Below are 13,633 nucleotides of genomic sequence, written 5' to 3' on the forward strand. Positions count from 1 at the left end.
CTCAGATAATTGACTCCATGTTCCAACACAGGAGAATTCTCAACTCTCAGTATTTGTTTCCCAGCTTCAAGTATGGATAATGCTGTGCTGTTCTTACCGTGCTCTTTTGTAACCTAGGTAATGGTGCTTAACTTAAAAAATGGAACATAATTTTTCTTTTTCGCTTTGAAAAATAAAGAAACATACATAATTTTTATTTATCTTTTTTCGAAAATGGAAAAACCTGCACAATTATTATTTATCTCTCAAAATTTGATAGCGAAAATCATGTCATTTAAAATACAAAGAGAAGGCAATCAACAGCAAAACAACAGTTGATAAAACATTAAAAGTGTGGGAAAGAGTGGCCTTTGCAGCCAACAGCTTTATTGCTGCTATCATTGTGGATGTATGTGTCTCTGGGCAAGACACTTAGCGACGATTGCTCCAACCCAGTGGTCACTAATGTCTTGTCTAAATTAACAGCCATACATGAAGAGTATTATAGCGACTGTCGTTTTCCATTCACAGGAAGATAAAGCAACTTACATTCATTAAATTCACACAGCAGTTTCAACAAATTCCACAGCCTCACCTTAGCTATGTAGCTGGTTAGTACAGCCACCATATGATGCAACGATTCAGTCACATTCTGCGATCGCCTCTGTCTCAATAAGTTATTCACTTCTTGCAGTGCGCAGTGGCAACGTATGGCAACCTTATGAAATATATTTTAGATTTTCATTTTATTCAAAATTACGACTTTAAGTAGTTGTATTAAAAAATTCTGTCTTTTTGTTTAAAATATTTTTTAATCTTCGCTACTGTAATCAAAGAGACAAATAGAGTAATTATTATTATAAAAATAGCAGTCAAATAGAAAAAATGTGCAATACCAAATTGCCTACTTAAGTTTAGCAATATATATATAGTTTAAAAGTAGTAGCATTGGTGTTGCCTAAATAAAAAAATGTTTCCAAAGATTTAGTCAAATTCACATGTTATTAAACGGCAGCGGTTCTCAAATTTTTCTAAAAATTTTGCCTGGTGGACCATTTGCAATTACTTTAATATTTCGCAGCCCTATAAAATCAAAGAATGCTATAGGAAATATAGAAAAATGACACTAATAAAAGAAAAAGCAAAAACTATTAAATATGTTAAGTTTAATAGAATGGGTGCACTTGTTGTGCTGCAATTAACTCATCAATGTCTGGTTTGGTTTTAGATCACAATTATTGCTTCATTGCCGACACTCTGAAACTGCTGTTTGGACCCAGTTGGTCGGGGGACCTAAGTTTAGGAACCGCTTGTGTATGGTACTAACCTAACCACAGTTTAAAATATGTGCTAATATGAAAACCTATACTAAACAACTTTATCCAGCCATTAACCTGTAATATGGGTAATGCTGAAATTTCAGCTTGTATGATGGGTGCTATCAACCCATATGTTTGAATAGCTGCTTGTAACAATGCATGCGAATCATTCAACCACCCAGCAAGCTCCATGGCTACTAACATTTTTTCACATTCTTGTAATCTGTGCAGTTGGCCTGGAAATATGAATGTTATTTATTAACTACAGGAGTTATAACATGAATGTTTTGTTTAATGGCAAATAACGTTTTTTCACATTCTTGTAAACTATGCAGTTGGCCTGAGAAATGTAAACGAATGAAAAGTGGTTATTTTATTTTAATTTGTCATTTTTTATTTGTTTTTTTTATGTTTTATTTATTTGTCGTTGTAAGACAGGGCAACTCTAGAAGTTATAACATAAGTGTTTTGTTTTGTTTCATATGCTTAGCCACTTACAAGCAACCATGTATATAATATTGTGGGTGATTGTTTTTTTTGTATGAATAACAATTTGGAAATTGGTTAGTGAAAGGGACTACTGTTAAGTATTTTGCCCAATGACATACACAATACACATGTGTAATGGTGGCAGCATCAAGCCTTGTTTTAGTTAAATTTTGAAAATGTACAGTCAGTAAGTTCAATATAAGTTACTTAGTCAAACAAATATAGACTAAACAGTTTTCTAAAAAATACATAATAAACAGTTTTTTAAAGTATAAAAACACATTCTATATAATATAACCGATATTGTAAAATTTTAAAACAGATATTGTAAAAAAACGAGTACTAACTTGGAAGTAAAGGGCCATTATCGCACAGTTTATCACAGAACAACTCATTTCCCTGCACAGATGCTTGCACAGTTACAAAAACAGAAGTCAGTGCATGACGCAGCAAAACTGGTGATGATTTGACTGCCACGGACTGATTAATATGGAAAGTTTTAAGAGAATAATCAGAACGCGCAGTGCTGGTCCATTCATCATCTGATAGCGTAGGTTGGGGGGCTACAAAGTGGTTCCATAACACAGAGCAAGCCTCCTTTGAAATATCAAGAGCACCAAGACGATAACTGGCCTGAAAATAAAAAAATTTAAGTGCTTTTAAATTAAAAAAAAAAAAAAAAAATCCTAAAAATTCGTTAAAAACACCTAAAAATATGACCTTCAGAAAATAAACTATTTAGGTATTTATTAAGATTTCAGAACGAGGTCCTGGTCAGTTGGTCGTGAAATTCGACCCTGCTGGCTTACAGTAGAACACAGTTTGGGGCTATTGAGTATATTAAACTGTAGTAATATCTTGATTCGTTTAAGGAAATGATTATTCCTTAGGTTATGGCAATTGAACATAGCAGTCTATTTAATTTTCCTCATTACTTGATACTGCTAAAATTATGGGTGTGTGCATATTTGACGAAAACTTAGTGTAAAATGTGGCACTTGTTGTTTAAAAACTGTCATTACCCCACTACGCACAGATGGATAGATGAGTGCCACTCACTTTTTTGAACTTTATATTAAAAATTACCTACTGTGCCCAGAAAATGCTAACATTTAAAAACCTTTAACTGACCTGTGCCAGGTGTCCCCATGTAGCTAATATAGATGGAGGGTGGCAAGCTACAACAGAGTGACTTGTTTTACCAATACTGCCCCCTATTAGTTTACCATCACTCGTATAAGCTGCCACAGCAAACACATAACGTTGGTTTGCTTCCAAACCACTGACATGGAGCAGACAATCTTCTCCCGCAGGTACTTCATCACCAGTGCCTATAATGTGTATTTTTACACTGAGTAAAATACATTTGCAAATGCATTATACTTTCTTTACAGTGAAGAAATGTAGATTGCTTTATCCTCGCGTGGCCGAAAAATGACAGTCGTTATAACTTGGGTGTTCATACACCTCGTGCCAGCTTACGAGTTACCATGTATATTACTTGGTGGGTGATAATTTTTTGGGGGATTTTTTATGTATGGCTGATAATTTGGATAACCCATTAGTGACCACTGAGTTGGAGCAATTGCAGTTAAGTGTCTTGCTCAAGAACATATACGCCACAATGGTATAGCAGCAAACCCATTACCTCTGGGCTAGAGGCGGGTGCTAACCACTTTTCCACGAAGCCAGTTAAAGTAAAACAAAAGCACAATTATCACAAAGTTACATACCCGGTTACATGTAAGCTGGCTACATAAGGATAAAACAAGTTACATTCATTTATTGAAGGTAAAGAAAATATATTCAGTCTATGTATGTTAGCATGCATTTAGCAGAAACTGTATTCAGGTTGCTTTCATTGATTATGGCAAATTTTCCCCTAAATTGACTTAACCCTTTTAAAAATAGAAAAAAAAAACGTTCTATTTGTAATAAAAATTCGGTAAGAACTAGTTAAAAATGACTGTTGCTAAAATACCCTATGGTATAAAATATTTGAACATTTTTTTTACCTGGTAAAAAATAATCATTGAGCCGAACCTTCACGTTAGATCCTGCAGCAAGCCTTCCGTAAATACGATACCATGCAACCTATTGTAAAAATGCATTGAAGGATTTCCAATCTTGCATAACTTTATTTTCAATGGTTTTTTAAAGCATTATAATATGAGTGTCTTATTTCATACACCACATAAATGATTACTAGTTGTCCATAATACGATACTATGCAAACTATTGTAAAGTTATTATTGAAAAAACTTATTTATTCCCTATTTATTTTGTGGTTGGGCAACTTTGGGAGTTATAATATGAGTGTCTTATTTCATACACCTTTTAAAAGAGTACCTGTTATCCAGAATGTAAATTTGCGGGCTTATAATTGCTTTTTTGTTTTTTTCTGTATTTCTAACAATATGGAACTAATTATTACCCCTTGGGTTGGAGAAATTATTGTTAAAGGTATTGCTTAATTAAACATCAGCCATATTAAGACCAGCATTGAACTTTGGTCTAACCAATGCTCCAGACTACTATTTTTTTACTCTTAAGGTGGCTGTACACAGTATCTGGAATTCGTCTGTTTTGTCTGGATTTCGCTACCGCATGCGAATTTGGACATGAGTTTGCATACGACTTCGCAAGCGAATCCGCATGCCGGATACTGTGTACAGCCACCCTTACACTTTCCTCTTACGATAATCTAAAAAAATTCAAACAAATTAAGATAATGAAAAGTGTCAAATTCTTATTTTATTTGCATAATTTTGACCTACTTAAAACGTGAAAAATAAAACAACCTACTTTTGATGTTGGGTTAAAAGAGCTTGGTTTGAAGGTAACCGATTCATCAGATCTATTTAACAAGATGGGTGGAGATGGGACAACATCGGATGTAATTTCTGTGTGTTGGTGTAAATGCATCCAACTGTCTTCATATAATCTACAATACAACTGGTTTAAACTGTTGTGTTGTTGGGTTTGTATTGAGACGCCAAATTGTAGAATGAAAACTAAGGCGAGCACACATGTATATAAAGGGCACTAAATTGCGACATAGCGACACCAATTACTACATAACTCAATTACACAATTAATAACACAATTAATAATGAACACGCTGACTGCGGCACATTGCGCAAGTCACGTGGCTAAGGCATGCCAGTGCTTTTCTGTCGCGGGTGTGCTCGGGAGGCGTGTCCATAACATAAACTATTATTCTCTTCCAATTAAATGAGAGAAAAGAAGCATAAAATAATACAAAGTTACACATGTGGTAACTTATAAGCAGTACAATGTGTATAATATATTAACACTTTCATTTTCCGCTAAGAAAGGATAAATAAGTGAAATTCATTCACATAAAATCTACAGTTCACATACTTGCAACTAAATAACTGTAAGCGTGTTTACTTTTAACAACTGTTGTTTTGTCGCTAAAACTTGTCTCTTTGTTTGAAATATTCCTAAATCTTCGCTACCGTAATCGAAGAGACAAATAAAAGTTATTATTGTTATATCACTCATTAAAGTAGTATCAGGAAAACAGTGTATATCTTAAAAAGTTTGATCCAATTTGTATAAATAAAAACCAGTGGTTCACAAACTTTTTTTAGCTGACACACTAAGAAAGTTAAGTAATAATCACAGTAGACTTACTACACCAATAAGTAATTTTAATTAAAAGTAAGCATTCAAGTTTTTGCTGCCTGTGGGCACTTCTATTTGTAATATGATACACATTAAAAAAGTTTCATATTTTTTGGGCATTCATTTGAGAAATACTGTTTAAAACCAATATAAATGTCTTAAAATGTCACTTGGCAATAAACAATAAAAGTTTTCAAAGCATGCTTATCAATAGAACATTATATGTGTAATAACAGAACAAAATCCTATGTTTCGTTTAGTTTTACCTTTTTTCTTCTAGTTCAGCTTTTTTCAGAACACCCATAGCACTACTGAGTAGTTTAGAGACTTTGGGGTGACCAGGACAAAGTTGGTTAGCTTTTTGCATGAGTAGAATAGACTTTGAGATGAAACTACTGCCCACATATTTATTGATGATTTCTTCAGTAACTTGCAACTCTTGACTGAAAATCAGAATGTTAAAATAATACATAATAATATAGTAGGGTGGGGGAAGATGGGACACCTTTTTATTCTATTTTCTTGTCCCATTTGGTAGGAAACAAAGAGCATTCAAGGAATTAAAAAAACGTATTCTCACGACTCCCATAGGTGGTTGTTATTTGTTTAAAACATGATCAGGATATTTGGATATTATGTGCTAAAGGTGTCATATCTTCCCCCACCCTACTATACAAAATTTTTATTTTTCTCTTAAAAATGATAGCGAAGATCATGTTATTTAAAGAACGAAGAGAAGGGAATCAGCCGCAAAAAATAGTTGTTAAAACACACTATGAGTAATCCTTCCACAAGAATCGTCCTGCTGTATAAGCATCAGATCAGGGTTAGATTCACAGAATTTAATACAGAATGAATCAATGTAACTTACTTTATCCTCGCGTGGCCGGAAAACGACAGTCTTTATAAAAGGGTGTTCATACACCTCGTGCCAGTTTACGAGTTACCATGTATGTTACTTTGTGGGTGAATATTTCTTTTTGGATTTTTCATTTTTTTATGTATGGCTGATAATTTGGACGACCCATTAGTGACTACTGGGTTGGAGCAATTTCCGACCCATTAGTGACTACTGGGTTGGAGCAATTTTCCAAGTGTCTTGCCCAAGGACACATACGCCCACAATGGTAGCAGCGACGGGCCTTGAGCCCATTACCTCTGGGTAACAGGCAGGCGCACTAACCACTAAGATTATTTGTGCTTTGTTATGTAAACTTACATAGTGGTAGCAGGTCTACTACTAGATGCTGTTAGGTCACTGTATATCTGTGAAGTCTGATTTTGTTGCCTGTCAATCAGCTTCAATGCTATTCGGTGATGCACGACCAGCAATTCAATATGCAAGTCACGGATCAGCGCATCCGTTGTAGAAATATCAGTGCCTGCCTGTAGATTTATAAATGTTTTTATTTATTACTTTTAGAGCCAAACAAAGTAAAAATAGTATTAATAAATAAAATATTTAAAAAAAAACAGTGAAAAACAATTGTTCACACCAACAATAAATATTGGGACAACCTTTAAAACAAAGTTAGGTAATTTTTTTAAAGCTTTACAAAAATACTAAAGTGTTTACTTTTTTTCATACCAATAGCAGTACAAAAAAGGTTTTAGTAACCATTTTTTGTCAGGGTTTTAGTAACCATTTTTTGTCAGTAAACTTATAAATCGTTTAAAAAGAAAACCGACACCTTCACACACTTTTTACAATTAAATTTACACCCATTTTCATTTTGTTTTGTAAAACAACCAAACAGTAAATACTGCCAATCATATACAGCAGTGGTTCTTAAACTTGTTTGTATGCTTTATCCTTTTAACAAAGTTGCTTATCAGATTTACCCCGAATATGTAAAATGGTGCTCATTTACTAAAAGCTAAAACAGCTAGTTACAGCAGTTATATTTAATGCGACGGATGCGGTAGCTTTTTGGCAACGAGTTGTTTAATGTCTGATAAAGTACTACAATTGGCACAATTTTTCTGTCCCGTCAACTGATGTGGATTTTGATTGGTGGCTTATTTACCCCCTAAATACAAGGAATTTACCCCGAGGGGTAAATTTACCCAAGTTTAAGAAACGCTGATATACAATGAATGAATAAACGAATGAATGTAACTTACTTTATCCTCGCGTGGCAGGAAAACGACAGTCGTTATAACACGGTTTTAACACCTCATGCCAGCTTACGAGTTACCATGTATGTTACTTTGTGGGTGATTATTTTTTAGGGGGGATTTTTTTTTGGGGGGGGAGGGATTTTTATGTATGGCTGATAATTTAGACAACCCATTAATGACCACTAGGTTGGAGCAATTGCCGTTAAGTGTCTTGCCCAAGGACACATACGCCAACAATGGTAGCAGATACAAGGATTCTATATAGCACCATACCCTATCTAAAGTGGTCAGCCAAGATATATCTGCCACGTGCTCAGCGTTATTCTTCGTCAAACTGGACTGGCCAACCGCAATACAACGTATTGCATCTTTGAGTATTTGTAGGGCATTGGCGAGCTGCCCGGCAGGGGAAACTTGGGTCGTTGAATAGAGAGATAATCTGGATCCTTCTCCAATGTCTTCACTCAGTCTGTTGTCTGCGATAATAAACAATAACTTTATTTTTTTTTGCGAGAGTAAACAAAAAATAAACTCGAGCTCTGAACCCATTACCTCTGGGTTACAGGCAGGCGCGCTAACCACCATGCCACGGCGCCGGATGTATGATATAAGTCAGTAATACGGTATGCAAATATTAAAGAGTGATTAATAGAATATAATTGGTTAACCTGGCATATACTTCATACAATTTAGTTTAGTCTCTACTCTAATTTTCAGATAAATTTAAATGACACTGAACTTTACACTCAAATTAAACTCAATTTTTACACTTAAAATCATAGCGTTCGCTATGCTCGAAATGCACCCAAAAGCTCAAAATGCACCCATTAAGTTCGCTATGCTCAAAATGCACCCAAACCAAACACACAGTACTTCTAAATTTAAATATTTTTAACCCAAAACTTACGGTAAGTTTCTGAGGTAGCGACAGTTTCTAAAGCAAGGGCAAGTCGCAAACTGATTTCTGTGACTAGAACAGGATCAACAGCAGATATGCCTGACCAGGTTAAAGAGGAATGAACTACATTCAGTATATGAAGCCACTGTGAGAAAAAATGAGTGAAAATTATTATTGGGATTTAGGTTGAATTGTGGCTTGTTTAAGTAAGAAATATTTTTTAAATTAAATGCAAAAATAAAGTATTTGATTACATGATATGCTGCATGATATATGCAGAGAATAGCGTGATTTTTTAGTTTCAGTTAATCAACAGGGTAATACACAAGATTTAGGGAGTTATTATAAGTGAAAAAGTTTTAGGAAAATGAATAAACTTTTTATTTTTATAAAGAAACTGCAAAACATGATTAAATCTGAGTGTACAGACAGGAGCGTTCAGTAGTTACTAGATTACAAGTGTAACCAATGGTGCAGCCAGGGGGGTTCAGGATGTCGCGACCCCCCCTTTTAAACCCAAAAAAAACATAAATAAAAAAAATTAAAAAAAAAAAATTTGAAAAATTCTTTTTTTTGGCTGCGTTACTAAGTGTAACATTAACATATAGCATAAACATGTATCTTCAACAAAACTAACTCACTTTTCCTGGACTTCCTGTTCTTTGTAGTGCAGATGCCACATCACTTTTACCTCCAACTTGAAACTTACCAAGAGCAAGTTTACATTTATTCCACAGTAGAAGGCTTGCATCTATTATCATGTCTCTGTACGAAGATATTGTAATCAATTACATTTTAATAAACTATATATATTTGACTGGCCTATTATTTTTGAATTAGGATGGCCAATAAACAGAAATATAAATCTAATATTAACTATTATAAAAACTAGAGTTCTAATGCATTTGATGCCAGCCAAGCAACCTTATCATGCAACCTTTGCAAACGGGCAAATATTACAAAAAAAAATCGAAATTTAACCAACTTTGACTTATTTTTATTAATACATATCTGCTAATATTAAATACATAGCATATTCACTATCATTAGAAGGGCATTTTAATCACCTGTCAATTAAAATATCTCCATCTGGTCCTTGTGGGATAAACAGAGAAGGTTCGTTGATGCAGTAATACACGGTCTCTGCAAGATTCACGCAATCATCGGTGACTTGAACGGAACGAACTGACCCCTGAGTTGGAGGGGGAACCTCGCTTAACTCCTCACCAGCAGAAGGCAGCACAGAGCCACTGGTGGTAGTTTGAATGCGGCGTGACTTGGAACGAACCACACGCTCCATGACCAACAAGAGAGCTAAGCACAGCTCGGTGCTGGTGTGTTCAGGACCACCTTTAGGTGAAGCGTCACCGCTTGATTTCTAAATATATGAAAGGTTAAGTATAGTTGAGCTATTCCCACAATGGTAATGGGTTCAAGGTTCGTCGTTGCCACCATTCTGGGCTTATGTGTCCTTGGACAAGACACTCAACGACATTACTTCAAGTTTTAACCCATTGGTCACTAATGGGTTGTCCAACATACTTGGTAACTGGTAAGCTGGCACGAGGTGTATTAACACCCGTGTTACAACGACTGTTGTTTATCGGCCACGGGAGGATAAAGTTAAGTTACATTCATTCATTCATTCATGTTCTGAAAATTTACTGATGAAGGTGACTTATAGGACTTAGAAATAGCGGCCAAAAAATTTATAAATTGCAAGAAGAATTATATTCGACTCTAATTGAGTTATTTTGACAACTTATTGATGAAGGTGATGTGGCTTCGAAATAAGGGTTAGAAAAATAATAAATTTTAAGAAAATAAATAATCAACTTATGATATGCGTTGCAACAACAGCATTTATTATTAAAAATTTTCATTATTAAAATTAAAATTTAAAATATTAAAGTTTAATGTTAAAACTTAAAATTCTCAGTATAATACATAAGCTTCACAAGAAGAGCCATGCAAATTTTAAGTTGTCATAATGACAAGCTAAATTGCATTAAAGTTACAATTTGTCTGTGGCATTAAGATGAAACTAACTTTGATGTATATCAGTGCACAGTCCAGCAAACTGTTGAATGTTGACCACTGCTCGTAACAAAAAGCAAGTTTGATGAAGCAAACTACACTGTCCAATGTCACGCCATCTTCACCTGCATAAGTTTGTTACAAATTTTTACAAATTCAAAAAAACTTAACATAACAATTAAGCAACTTTTTGTTAGAGCTGTAACAGAGAAGTTTTAGCACTGTTTACAAAAGGATACCAAGCCCAAGCATTAGGAATATGTGCGTCTCTGGGCAAGACATTGCACACCATGTATTCCAATGTAGTGTTCACAGATAGGTTATCCAACTTGTTATCCAACTAGATTTAAACAGTATGGAAAAAAAACTTACATACAAAGTTAAGTTATAACTGCTATAGTTGCTCGCTAAGTAAGGATAAACAAGCGAAATTGATTTTTTCAACACAGTATTACCGAATATGTAAAACTTAGTATACCTGCTGCAGCCAGTTCTTTCAGTGACTTATCTTGCCTTACACCAGCCAACACTGAATGGTCAGCCCCACTTGCCACGTGGCCACTGTTACCACCTCCACCTGTATTACAATCACAAGGTTTATTTCATTTAATTTTAAAACACTGAATGTTTAATGTTAACAAATTTGAATATATAAAAACAAAAACGGTTTGATTTCATAAAATGTTAGAACACAGAGTATGAATTATTGAGAATCTTGGTTTGAGAATCTTTTATTGAGAATCTTGGACACATATGCCCACAATGGTAGCAGCGACAAGCTTTGAACCTATTACCTCTGGGTTCCAGTCAGGCACGCTAACCACTTTACCACAACGCCGGTACATTATAAAACACAATAAATTTGTAAGAAGTACTATTGCTTGCTAAACTATTTCACCTATATTGCAGTCATTGCGTTCTACATCCATTATATTGCCACCAATTTTTCAAATACAGTTTAGCTTAACAATTTACACTAGAAAATAATATATATTGATTAGCGAGAATAAAAAGTACACAACTGTTGCCTAAATCCCAGGTACCATGGCTTGACTCACTGTAGTACCTCACCCATATAGAATAGAGTCATTTCTGAATCAAACTAACCTGCAATTATCTCCTTGCCAGCGAAGAACAATTCTGCTGTTACGTCCATAATGTCAGAATCAATAGAAGCCACATCTGTATGCAGAGTTCTTCTGTGGGAGCTGGATAAAGCTTCAAGGATAGCAAGAAACTGAGCTGCTCCTCCTTCAAACATATCACCAAGAAGTTTCTCAGTTGCAGTTCGAGGCCACGACATCTGAGTTGGAAAATTTTTGCTGTTATGCCTACTGTTAATAAGCGTCACTTATTTGTTTTTGCATGAAATGGCAACGACTCTTGATAATCTATAAAATTTCATGATTCCAATGCCGGTACTTAATACACTGTACTGGAATATTATTTGAACTGTTTTGGAATCAAATTAGAAAAAAAGAACAGATTGTTGTTGATTACAAATTCCATACAAACAACTCAAGGTACAAACTCAAATTCCATACAAACAACTCAAGGTACATACCATACACTTTATCAGCAATTACTACACAGCAGGGAATATTATATGGTTTGTGGTTTCATATATTTTTAAACCATATTTTATAGAAGCGTGGTCCTATGTTACAAAACACGTTACAGTACTTGGGATGCATGCCACAGCTGGCTTGTTATTCTTAGATTTGTAGTTGTTTCAGCATGATAAAAACTTGCAAGCTATTCAACATTATACAGAGCAAACCTGAGCAGCATCTTTTAAGTTGTTTTTAATCTTGGGACGCAAATATCCTTTTGGTTTCTTCCTTGTTTCAAAAACACTTCTCTTAAAAACCATGGACGCCATTTTGGCTGTGGCCTAAAATACAACATATTACATTTCTTTAATTTGAGCAGTGGACAAAGAAAATTGGCATAAGTCCAAACTTTGACAAAGCTTTTCTAGAGGCACAAAAAGAATTAACAAAAGGGGTTTTGTAGTGTAAAAAAATCAGCCTGGAGATTAAGCTGGAAAATCAGAAAGATTTTGAAGTCTATAGTTTAATATTCAGTGGGTGTAGGGGTACTAACAATTTAGCAAGACAGTACAGACTTTTGGATTAAATGAGTGAATGTAGAATCATTACCTCTCTAAATATGCATTGAGTTTCTTTGCTTTCTGGTTCATCACTTAAACGTTGCAACTCACTCAGTTCTTGCAGTTTCCTCAATGCTCTACGGGCAAATGCCTGTCAAAACAAAATCAAAATTAAGTTCAATAGTTCAAAGTAGCATTTGTTATATTTGTTCTTTAATTGGGACTAGGCAAAAAGTGTTTTCAATTTAAACTATGGATATCTGCATAACCATGCAATGTAATAGTTTTACCACTGTAAATGTTGGAAGTACGATTTTTAAGTACGGATACTCAAATTCTAACTGCCAATCTACAAGAATATAAATGTCCGAATTCTAAACCTATCAGAAGTGGGGTAATGGGCCAAATCGCCCAAAATCCGAAGGACTTTACCCAAACAGAATTGGAACCAACCAAAAAACATGTCTGCTTATCTACACACTGTAATGGCTCCAGTTACTTAAATACATGCATGGAAAGTGGCAATCGTGGATAAGTCAGCTAAGTTTCCAGCTACAAGAACAAAAATGACCAAAACCCATACCTATCTTTGTAAAATGGACCAATGATTTTCAACACTCACACACACAATTATATGGGTTAGTATTAGCAATACAAACAGATAGCTTATAAACACCTCAGCGTGGTGACCAGCTTTACAGTCATAATATGCCAGACATACAGCAGAGTACAGAGTCACTCTCCATGTTAAATACTTCACACTGAGTAGTGGTAAAGAGCTTTCCATGCACATTGCTGCCCATATAAGAAACTCGATTGCCTGTAAAATAAATTGGATATTTAGGAATCATGGTATAGTAGGGTGGGGGAAGATGGGACACCTTTTCAATCTATTTACTCCTCCAATTTGGTAGTAAGCAAACCAACGATTTTTTATAAAACATTATCCTCACGGCTCCCATAGACCGTTGTTAATTGTTTAATACACATTCAGAATATTTGGTTATTATGTGTCAAAGGTGTCCC

The sequence above is a fragment of the Ciona intestinalis genome, chromosome 10 (assembly GCF_000224145.3).
Source record: "Ciona intestinalis chromosome 10, KH, whole genome shotgun sequence".
NCBI classification, from domain to species: Eukaryota; Metazoa; Chordata; class Ascidiacea; order Phlebobranchia; family Cionidae; genus Ciona; species Ciona intestinalis.